Genomic DNA, 12,894 nt, shown 5'->3' with positions numbered 1-12,894 from the left:
CAAATAACATTGTTGTTGTCTTTCTTCAAATATGTATAGATTATTTGGAGTCCTTCTTCCTTTGATCACTGTTTCACCTGTATCAAGATCATGAACACAACATCCATTTGATATAAATATTACCTATGTTCCTTTATCACACATCTGACTAATACTCAGAAGATTATGCTTCAATCCATCAACATACAGAACATTTCCAGCTTTGACCTTCTCTTTCAACGGAGCAACGGCTTTTCCTTTTATGTCTGCAGAGATATCGTTTCCAAAAGAAACTTTTTTTACCTTTTCTAATGCGGTATATGATTCAAGTTTTTCTTTGTCCCCTATCATATGCTTCGAAAATCCGCTGTCAATGTACCATAGACTTTCTTGACCTTTTGCATAAAAGGCTATCCCACATCTTTCTGGTTGCGGTTCATTTATTCTCCATGTTCTGACATTTGAGTTTTGTTCCTTCTGAGTTGTCTTCCAGAACCTGCTCTTGTATTCAGAGTCTTCATGACCAAAGTTATTACAAATAGAGCATTCAACCTCATTTTCAAGAACCGAAAAAGTTTTTATAAGTCCTTTTCATGGTTCCAGTCATACTTCTTTGCTTTTGAGCTTCTCTAGTCATGATTGTCTTGTAGGCAACACATTGAGCTGCTTTGTGACCGAAGTTATGGCAAGAAAAGCATTGGCCATTAAAGAAATTTCTCCGGTAATCAGATCTATCATCCAACCGATTGTAGCTTCTATTGACATCCATTCTTGGGGAAAATTGGGAAGATTTTACATGTGACTAATTGTAGCTTTTGTTTTTCCTTAAGGCCGCTTGTCCCCGAACTTATTTATTTGTTCTTGAGGTAAACTGTCCCTGATTCACCTGATGACTTTTATTTGGTCTTTGTTCCCTCCTCCTTGCTGCATCAAGATAAATTTTAGAGGTAGAAGCTTGAGATGTTTCTCCATTATATCCGAGACCTGTCTTGATCAGAGGAGAACGCTGCACATTGATAATCTCATCCAAGGATTCAGATCCTTTAACAAATTTAAGATTAATTGCTTTTGTTTTCTCAATCTCCTTTCTAAGACAAACAATCTCACATTCCAATTTTTCAAGATGTTTTTCCTTTTCTGCCAGTTGACATTGTAGAGAATCAATAATAGCACTTTTCTCTTCTAAGCAAACTTTGAGATTATTCATTTCTTCATAAAAGCCTTCTACATCTATAGCATCCATGTAGTCATCATCTTCAAAAGCCATTAAAAGTTTATATCTATAACCCTGTTCATCTTCGTCACTATCTGAAAGACCATCATTATCTTCATGAGTGTAATAGCTTTTCTTCTTTTCATTCTGTTTCTTGTTCCATTTAACAGGTTCCTTTCCATTGTCATTCTTATCTTTGTGAGGACATTTGGCAGCATAATGACCTACTCTTCCACAAGCAAAGCATTTAAAAGGTAACTTACCTCTGAACCTTCCAGAACCCCTTTGAAGATTTCTGACAAAATTTGATTCTTCTTCTTCATCTTCTGGCACGTGACTTGCTTCATAATAATCTTCTTTGCCTGAAGCCTTGGAAGCAGCTTCTCTTCTGTCTGATCGACCTCCTTTTCTCATTCCATAAGCAGTTAGAATTCCGTTAAGCTGAGACATAGTAAGAATTCGTAGATTTTCTTTTTCTTCTATTGCAGACACTTTAGATTCAAATTTGGGGGACAATGATCTTAGAACCTTTTCAACCACAATAACCTCTTTTATTTCTTCACCCAAGTTTTTCATGCAATTAACAATCTCATCTACTCTAAGGAAATAGTTAGCCACACATTCATCATTATACATTCTGAGAGTCTCATACTTAATCCTGAGAGTTTGAAGTTTAGCACGCTTTACCTGTTCGTCTCCTTCATAGCTCGTGACAATTTTGTCCCATATTTCTTTTGCGGATTTATAGTGCATTACCTTCATGAATTCTGATTGGGATATACATCCTAATAGGGTACTGGCTGCTTTCGCATTTGTTTCATACTTCTTTTTCTCGGCTGCATCTGTAGGAGTAGCTGAAGGAAAAGTGTAGCCTGTCTCTACGATGTCCCAAACTTATGTACCAAGAGATTGAAGATAGGCAGTAACTCTTACCTTCCAATAATTGAAGTTTGTCCCATAAAAAACCGGTGGCCTGATTGATGCTTCTCTCTCGTAGTTGCTCATGATGAATGATCTACCTTCAAGCGATCAAGATTCTCTGAAGGACCTGCTCTGATACCAATTGTTGGAAATAATACTAAGAGGGGGGTGAATTAGTATTATCATATCAATAAAACTTTTTCAATACTCAGAAACATATACGCTACTTCAGTTACGTGAACCAGCGTGTACACGCTACTGTGTCTAAAGCAACCAGCGTATAACCAGAAATATTATGATTCAGTTAGTTTATCTTCAGTAAATGCATCATGACATTATTAACCATATTAAAAGTAAACAGGTGTAGTATAACAGAACATATCATCACACAAAAGGCACACACATGAACACCATGATATAAGGTGGAAAGCCTATGTGGGTGAAAACCACCTGCTGCAAGTCGTCAATATCTTTCTTTAATAAGAAACTTCAGTTTACAATCTTTTGTACTGGTGCAGCCTTATACCAGTACGCAGGCTACAACCTACAGAAGGCTACAACCTTCTCTCGTTTTCCAAACTCTCCTGGAAGGGAGCTCCAACCCCCTTTGCTCTTGTACTAGCTAAGATACTAGTACGTAGGTGTTGGCCTACAATATTCTTTCCTTCAGGTACCACTTTTCATCAATTTTCAGACTGGATACTCCTGAAGCACAACATTTCAATCTGAAGACCACGATTCATTCACTTTTCATAGCAAATCATAGAAGCACAAAACAACCAATACTAGCATCATCAAACTTTGAATCACTGAACCAGTGAAACCCTGTCAACACCCAGTCACTAAAACACAGAGCAGACTACAGAACCCTGTAATAACAGACAGACCCAACTGCAACCCAAAAATTAAGCTTCAAAAGATATACGCTACTTCAATGAAACAAACCCGCGTATACACGCTCTTTTACCGAAGCCAACCTGCGTATAGATCTAAAAATAATTTCTCATAACTTGCAGTTGTACCAGTGATCAATCATACTCAGAACATAACATTGCGTCAGTATGCAAATCTAAAAATATGCATAATTAACCATATACCGATAGTTCATTTCAAACAATTTGATCCCGATCTATCCTTCCATTAACCGATGTGATCTCTCCTTAGCTTAGATCAAGCAATGTATCATCAACCCAGAACTTGCATACTAGATCTCTTTCTTCATTAGATATTCAAGACTTTTTCGATACACTAGCCTAATGATCTTCTTCTCCTTATATAGCATTAGGCCCTCCTCAATACCACGGGCCAAAACCATAGTAATAAAATACCATCAACTTCAAAACTCGGGATCAACACGACTGTCGAGATACCTTGGTCCAAAAACATAGGTTCACGTACCGAGGACTAACTACCACGGACCAAAGGGAAGCTTCTCGACATGTACGCTCTTTTCTGTTCATGAAACTGCGTGTATACGCGACTTCGTATATAGCAATCCTGCGTATCCGCGACTTAGTATATAGCGTACCGGCGTGTATACGAACCTTGGGCTTAATGAACCTGCGTATATGAAATTTCTCTTCATTCTTGTAGTCTGGACTGAGATCTGTCATCAAAGAGAGTTGCCATCAAGGACAACACGTGTACCGTAGCGCCACACCTGTGCCAAAATTCCAACATAATGTAACACAAAAATGCTTCTCTTTATTGAGCAAACCCTTGAGGTAGGGTAACACCATACAATCACCTATCAATACCATATATATAATACAATGATCATATTTCTATTCTCCTATATTTTTAGGTAAGATCTATCTTGCAAATATATGAGAATATGTTTGCACGATAGATCTATAACAATCATCATGATGTATGTTGCTAAGAGGATTTGTTTATGCTAAGTTGTTTTGTTGAGCTAGATTTTGTGAGGTAGTTGTTGATGTGATGCTGAGAGGTTGTATCTAGAGTTAAAATTGCAATGATAGATTTTATTTTGTGTTCAGTTTGAGCACAAGGTTATAAGTGGGACTTGTTAGCACTGCAAAATTTCCAAGGGTTGTTCAATCTGTTAAAAATAAATATCAGAGGTAACTAAAAACCTACTTTGGAGCTTAGGATCTAGCATTCCTAAACTTTGAGAGGGATCTCTCTATATGATTGAAATTTGTTTATTTGAATTGATTTTAGGCTAGTTATATTTGATTGATTCGGTTTGATTTTGATTTGTTGGTGGAATTACTGATTTACAAGGATAGATACCTGTCTATTTTCCATTGGGCTATGGATTTAACATATCAAGAAAACATAACATAAGCCAATTATAAAAGTAGTGTTACAGGGCAAGGTAACTGAGCAAAATTAGATCTTTAGGGTTGAAATGGTGAAATGATTTTCAATCGGGATGAAGGCGCAGTTAAGGATTCCTTAAACCAGATAATGAAGGAAGATGAACGAGGTCAATTGCGATTAGAGGAAAATTAAGGATCATTTAAACTAGATATCAGAGGAAAACATAGACATGAATAACAATTCAAAACATAGTGTACTTAAACATATTCTACAATAACATTCTTGTTATACCATTCAAATTTAGAAGAAAAACATTCAAGTTTATGGAAGAATTTAGAAAAGAACATGAAAAATTGAAATATACTTCACTGAAGTGGCTCAACACATGAATCCTGTAAGGAAATGCTTCTATTATTTTTCTTGTCTATCGACTGAAAAAGTACAGTAAACCCTTAGGTTGTAGATGAGTTCAACGATAAAAATATTCAAATATCCACCCCTCAATCCTTCGAATTATGAAGCATTTATACAAAAACTACTAAAAAATATCCTAAAACTGATTTAGGAATTATTCAAGGAAAATGAGATATCTTCATGCAAGAAGATATAGACAACTATCTCACTAATGCAAGCTACCCTTGCTTATTTGGCTTTGTTGTTTGCTTTTACTAATATTTTGTTGCTTTATCTCTTTGTTGTTTTGTTGGGTCCCTATAATACTAGTGATTACCCCATTACTATTGTAGTTATACCCCTTATTTATATTTTTGTGCCCCTATTACCCCCATATTTTTATTTCTGTGCCCCATAGAATCCCTCTATTGTTATTTTTGTGGCTTTATATTATTATTGTTAGGTCGGTTGGATTATATTGTGACTCCTTAGACTCCTATATATAGAAAGGAGTTTTTGTCATTTGTATCATAAAAGAATTGTTCATTTATGTAATGTAAAGGAGGTTTCCCCTCAAAGAGGCTGAAGTCTAAGGCGTGGATATATCTTTTCTATCTTTTCTTGAGCTGGTTTCATAACATTTGGTATCAGAGCTTTGGATTCTAGGGTTTCGCTGCTCCAAACAGGTCATCGTGGAATTTTCGCTATAACTTTTTTTCTGTGATGTTTCAAAAGTCTCAAAAAAAACCCATTTGAGAAGAAATCATGCTGAACCTTGGGTCCGAATTTCAAATCTTTTTCCGTGCTATTTGCGGAGATATGATCTGAGGAAGTTGGTCTTTTTGCAGACTCCTGAATTACATTCAAAACAGGTCACCTGGGGAAAATCATCATAACTTTCTCTCTGGGGATCGGATTGAAATTTCATAAGAAGGTACAGAAATAAGACGGACTATAGTTTCTTGTGTGCGTGTTTCAGATTCAAAGGTTGAAACAGTGACTCGTGGAACGTCGTACAAGTTCACTCTACTAAACTAGTCTTAAAGCAAGTCACTGTGGGAGATTTCACATAACCCTTCCTTGGAGAATCCAATTTGGCTCAGACTTGTGGCATTGGAAAGAGGATGTGCAAGGCTACTACAGGTAGCAATTTCAGAACTGGATGATACAAAATTAGAGAGATACATCAGATTCAATATCAGGCTTCTATAAAGTGAAAAAAGGTGTGTAGTTTTTTTTAAATTTTTGTGTAAGCTTGGTTTAACAGAATTCAAAGGGCATAGTAAAGCATTATTATCGGTAATTGATGCCCCGAGGAAAGAAAATGAAAACACCTAGTAAGGAACCTGAAAGCTCTAGCATGACTCATGAAGAAGAGGAAGAAATGCTACATGATATATCAAAATTACAAGAACAAGTGCAACAAATGTCATGCTCACAAAAGCTAACAGAAGCTAAGATAAGTGGCGTGGAATCTAAGATAAATGGAGTGGAATCTAAGATAAAGGGCATGGAAGCTAAGATGGATGATTCGAAGACATATTTGAAGAGAGACATGACAGATTTGAAGTTAGATTTGAAGACAAACATGGAAGAATTGAAGAAGTTGCTACAAGAAAGGGTCGCTAATGGTGAAAAGGTAGTAAAGCAAACTCATGATGAGAACAAAAGAAGTGTTAATCATGATTCCATAGACGCTAATGTTGGATCGAAGAATCGCCATATTCCAAAAATCTATATGAGGAAGTTTGATGGCAAGGATCCCGCCACATGGATATTACAGATGGAGCAATTCTTTGATCTCAATAATGTCCAAAATGCACAAAAGGTACGTATGGAAACTGTATATTTGGAACCAAATCAGTTTTTATGGTATCAATGGCTTTGCTCTCGTAAACAATTTATCACTTGGGCAATTTTTATGGAAGAATTGATAGCACATTATGAAGATACAAAAAGAAACACTTTTTTTAGCCAATTGATAAGTCTCAAACAAAAGGGTTCGATAATGGAGCACATTGAGGAGTTCCAAAAATTGAACATAAGGGTAAAAGATATTCCAGAGGAGCATAGGATTGATGTATTCATAGGGTCTTCAAAGGATAATATCCAACATAATGTTCGCCTTTGGGAACCTGATTCATTAGAGAAGGCATTCAGGTTAGCAAGAAAAATGGAAAGAAAAATTATGGCAACCAGGAAGCATACCACTCACAACTATAAAGACGGTAGTGTTGTTGCCCCTAGTCTTCCACAACCTATAAGGTTGACACCACAAAAATTGGAAGAAAAAATAGAAAAAGGGCTTTGTTACAGTTGTGATAGCAAATACACTCAAGGTCATAAGTGTGCTAAGAAGAAATTATTCTACATAGATTGTGAAGAGGAAGAAGAAAAGGAGCAAGAAAGGCCAAAAGAAGAAGATATACTCCAGGAACAAAGCCTAGATGAAGAAAAAATAAATCTGACCATATCTTGTAATGCATTGGCGGGAATTACCACTCCTCAAACCATCAAGATAGAAGGACAAATCAAGAAGAAAAAGGTAATAATGTTGATTGATTCAGGAAGCACCCACAATTTTATTCATTGTAGGGTAGAAAAAGAATTGAATTTCTTCCTATATCCAGCACCAAAGTGTGAAGTGATGATTGCAAATGGAGGAACAATAAACTTTTCTGGAAAGTGCCATAATATCAAGCTATCCATGGGAGAATATGTATTGACTAGCCCAATGCTTTCCATTCCAATGGGAGGTGTTGATGTTGTACTAGGAGTCCAATGGCTACAATCCTTGGGTACAATAGCTTTTAATTTTCAAGAACTTTTCATCAAATTTTCTACGGAAGGAAAGGAAGTTGAATTAAGGGGTATTACAGGGAAAACAAGAAAGATAATCAGCTCTAATGGCATGACAAAGATTCTAAAAAAGGAGCAAAGAGGTGTAATTGCACAATTATGTTCGCTAGATGTTTCCACATTGGAATCATCTATTTCTCCAGATCTCCAAAAAGTATTGCGAAATCATTCCAAGGTATTTGAGACTCCAAAAGGTCTCCCACCTATGCGTGACCATGATCATGCTATTCATCTGATTCCAGGAAGTGTTCCTCCAAACATCAGGCCGTACAGATATCCCTATGTCCAAAAAAGTGAAATTGAACGTATGGTTGCAAAAATGCTAGAGGCTGGTATAATTCAACCGAGTCAAAGTTCTTTCTCAGCTCCAGTAGTATTGGTGCACAAGAAGGATGGATCATGGTGCATGTGTTCGGATTATAGGGAGCTCAACAAGCTCACTATTAAAGATAAGTTCCCCATTCCTGTTATTGATGAATTACTGGATGAATTGCATGGATCAATTTACTTCACCAAGTTGGATCTTCGTTCGGGATATCATCAAATCAGAATGAAGATTGAAGACATTCCGAAAATTGTTGGCATTATGATACATATGTTGTACTTGATGGAAACCCACTCATCTCAGATAATAAATTATAGTGTAGAGAAAAGTTCACACACTTATATGCAGAGAAAAGTTTATTTCATGTAGAGAAAAGTTCATGCACTTTTATGCAGAGAAAAGTTTATTTCATGTAGAGAAAAATTTCACGCACTTTCATGCAAGGAAAAGCGCGTATATGTTGTAGAACTTACCTTTGGTCCATGGTAGTTAGTCCTTGGTATTTGAACCTATGAGGAAAAGTGCGTATATGTTGGAGAACTTACCTTTGGTCCATGGTAGTTAGTCCTTGGTATTTGAACCTATGAGGAAAAGTGCGTATATGTTGGAGAACTTACCTTTGGTCAATTGTAGTTAGTCCTTGGTATTTGAACCTATGGTTTTGGACCATGGTACGCACTTTCATGCAAGGAAAAGCGCGTATATGTTGGAGAAATTACCTTTGGTCCATGGTAGTTAGTCCTTGGTATTTGAACCTATGGTTTTGGACCATGGTACCTCGTCAAAAGTGTTGATCTCACGCAATTTCATGGTTGGTTCATGGTATTAGTCCGACAGTTTTTGATCCTATGGTTTTGGCCCGTGGTATTGCATCCAAAAGTGTTGATCTCACGTACTTTCATGGTTGGTTCATGGTATTAGTCCAACAGTTTTTTGATCCTATGGTTTTGGCCCGTGGTATTGTGAAAGGCCTAAGACTATAAAAGAGGAAGGAGATCATTTGGCAAAGCATCTTCTGAATAATCGAATATCTGATAAAGTGCTAGATCTGGAATATTGTGATTGGGTTTTTGTGCAGATTTGGATCTGAATGAAGAAGGAACCTGAGTGTAAGGAGAAGGATAAGTTCTATTGATGGGTCAAAATCTTAAGGCTGGAATAGTGGTATCTCTATATGATTTTGATATGTGATATGTGGCATACGCTTGATCTATAAATCTAATAATCTGGGTCTGAATTATTGATGCATGTTTTATTTTACACATGTTATGATCTGGGTATGTCTGATGTAACACTGCAAATTTATAAGGAAATATTTGCATATCTCTATGCGGGTTGGCTTCAGTGATATCAGAGATTGATGATGCAAGTGTAGTTGATGGGTTTTTGATGTTCTTGGATCCAGTTTGAAAATTTATGAAAAGTGGTCCTTGAAAGAAAAGAAGTAGGGGGTTGTAGCTCCCTTCCAGGAGAGACTGGAAAATGAGAGAGAGTTGTAGCTCTCTGCAGGTTGCAGCCTGCGTACTGGTAAAGGACTGCACCAGTACAAAACCATTGTAAAAGGAGTTTCTAATTTGAAATAAGATAGAGACATATTGTAGCAGGTGGTTTTCACCCACATTGGGTTCCCACCTTACATCTTGTGTTCTTTGGTGTGACTATCTGTTTTCTTTGTTCACACTCATTATTTTGTGGTACTGACATGCAAAAATAATTCAAAGAATAAATAAGGAAGATTTATTAAAAGAACTTGATAATACTGATTCACTCCCCCTCTCAGTATTATTTCCAACAATTGGTATCAGAGCAGGTCCTTCAGAGAAGCTTGATCGCTTGAAGGAAGATCATTCATCATGAGCAACTACGAGAGGGAAGCATCAATCAGGCCACCAATTTTTGATGGGACAAACTTCAATTATTGGAAGGTAAGAGTTACTGCCTATCTTCAATCTCTTGGTACAGAAGTTTGGGATATCATAGATACAGGCTACACTTTTCCTTCAGCTACTCCTACAGATACGACCGAAAAGAAGAAATATGAAACAAATGCTAAAGCAGTCAATACTCTGCTGGGATGCTTATCTCAAACAGAATTCGTGAAGGTTATGCAATATAAATCCGCAAAAGAAATATGGGACAAGATTGTCTTGAGCTACGAAGGAGATGAACAGGTAAAGCGTGCTAAACTTCAAACCCTCAGGATTCAGTATGAGAATCTCAGAATGTATAATGATGAAAGTGTGGCTAACTATTTCCTTCGGGTAGATGAGATTGTTAATTGCATGAAAAACTTGGGTGAAGAAATAAAAGAGGCTATTGTGGTTGAAAAAGTTCTAAGATCATTGTCCCCCAAGTTTGAATCTAAAGTGTCTGCAATAGAAGAAAAGGAAAATCTACGAATTCTTACTATGTCTCAACTACACGGAATTCTAACTACTTATGAAATGAGAAAGGGAGGTCCATCAGACAGAAGAGAAGCTGCTTTCAAGGCTTCAGGCAAAGGAGACTATTATGAAGCAAGTCACGTGCCAGAAGAAGAAGAAGAAGAATCAAATTTTGTCAGAAATCTTCAAAGGGGAACTGGAAGGTTCAGAGATAAGTTACCTTTTAAATGCTTTGCTTGTGGAAGAGTAGGTCATTATGCTGCAAAACGTCCTCATAAGGATAAAGGAAAGGAACCTGCTAGATGGAACAAGAAACAGATTGCAAAAAAAAACTACTACACTCATGAAGATAGTGATGGTCTATCAAATAGTGACGAAGATGAACGAGGTAATGACTATAAACTCTTAATGGCATTTGAAGATGATGATTACATGGATGCTATAGATGTGGATAGCTTTTGTGAAGAAATTTCTAGACTCAAGACATGTATAGAAGAAAATAATAGGATCATTGATACTCTACAACTTCAAATTGATGAAAAAGAAAAATATCTTGAAAAGTTAGAAGACAAAATTGTTGGTCTTAGAAAAAAGATTGAGAAAACGAAGGCTATTAATCTTAAGTTTGTCAAAGGATCTGAAACTCTGGATGAGATCATCAATGTACAACGCTCTCCTCTAAACAAGACAGGTCTGGGCTATAATGGAGAAACTTCTCAAGCATCCACCTCAAAGAGTTATCTTGATGCAGCAAGAAGGAATGAGCAAAAGCACAATGGAGATCACCAAGTAAAGCAGGGACCAATTACAAACAAAGACTATCAAGCAAATCAGGGGCAATCTGTCTTAAGGATGAACAAAAGCTACAACCAGCCACACGTAAAATCCTCTCAATTTGCTTCAAGAATGAATGACAATAGAAATTACAATCGTTTGGCCGGAAGATTTGATAACCGCAGAAATTTCTTCAATGGGCAATGCTTTTCTTGCCATAACTTTGGTCACAAAGCAGCTCAATGTGTTGCATATAAAACGATCATGACTAGAGAAGCTCAAAAACAAAGAAGTATGACCGGGATTACAAAAAGGGCCTATAACTTTCGGTTCTTGAAAATGAAGTTGAATGTTCTATTTGCAATAACTTTGGTCATGAAGATTCTAAATGCATGAGCAGGTTTCAGCAGACAAAGGAACAAGCCTCAAGCACCAAAACATGGAGAATAAAGGAACCACAAACAGAAAGATGTGGGATAGCATTTTATGTAGAGGGACAGGAAAATCTATGGTACATTGACAGTGGATGTTCGAAGCATATGACAGGTGATAAAGATAAACTTGAATCATATTCTGCTCTAGAAAAAGGAAAGAAATTTTCTTTTGGAAATGATACTCCTGCAACTATAAAAGGAAAAGGCACTGCTCAGTTAAAAGAAAAGGTCAAAGCTAGAAATGTTTTGTATGTTGATGGATTGAAACATAATATTCTAAGTGTCAGCCAGATGTGTGATCAAAGAACTGAGGTGATATTCAGATCAAATGGATGTCTTGTTCGTGATCTTGATACAGGTAAAACAGTGATCAAAGGTAAAAGAACTCCAAATAATCTATACATAATTGAAGAAGGACAACAACAATGCTATCTGAGCAAGGATGATGAGCACTGGTTATGGCACCGGAGGTTGGGGCATCTAAACATTTCACAAATAAGGAAAGCATGCAAATATCAGGCAGTTCGTGGTCTTCCAGATATCAAAGTTCCAGACAACACCATATGCAAATCATGTCAGTTTGGAAAGAAAACCAGAACTACCTTTCCGGAAAAGGAAGGATCAGCTAGCATGCCTCTTGAGCTAGTACATACAGATACATGTGGTCCATTCAGGAAAAGGACACCTCGAGGAGAAGAATACTTGATATTATTCATTGACGATTTCTTCAGGTTTGTCTGGTTAGGACTTATGAAGCACAAAGATGAAGCATTCGAAAAATTCAAATCCTTTAAAGCCTTGGTTGAAAATGAATCAGGATACAAAATTAAGTGTCTTAGATCCGACAGAGGTGGGGAGTTTACCTCAAATGAATTTTTCGATTTCTGTGAAGAACATGGGATAAGAAGAGAATTCTCTACAACTAGAACTCCTCAGCAAAATGGAGTGGTGGAAAGAATGAACAGAAATGTCCAACAAATGGCTCATGCTATGCTTGATGAATCTGGAACTCCCGCAACTTTCTGGGGTGAAGCAGCACATGCTGCAGTTATTATTCTCAACAAAACAAATTTCCGAGTGAACAACACTCAAACTCCTCACGAGCTCTGGTATGGTGAGACTCCTTCGGTAAAGCACTTCAAAATCTTTGGGAGCAAATGCTATATTAAAAATACTGATGAGCAACTTGGAAAACGTGAACCTAGAGCAGATGAAGGCATCCTTCTTGGTTATTCTCCACACAAAAAAGCATACAAGTGCTATAATAAAAGCCTTGGAAGAATTGTTGACAACATTGATGTAGTGGTTGATGAGAAGGGATAC

This window comes from Pinus tabuliformis, chromosome 7 (assembly GCF_031772625.1).
Source record: "Pinus tabuliformis cultivar Carrire ecotype Pingquan chromosome 7, CPIR1, whole genome shotgun sequence".
In the NCBI taxonomy this organism is placed as follows: domain Eukaryota; kingdom Viridiplantae; phylum Streptophyta; class Pinopsida; order Pinales; family Pinaceae; genus Pinus; species Pinus tabuliformis.
The sequence above is the reverse complement of the archived record's forward strand: the minus strand, read 5'-3'. Positions refer to the sequence as shown.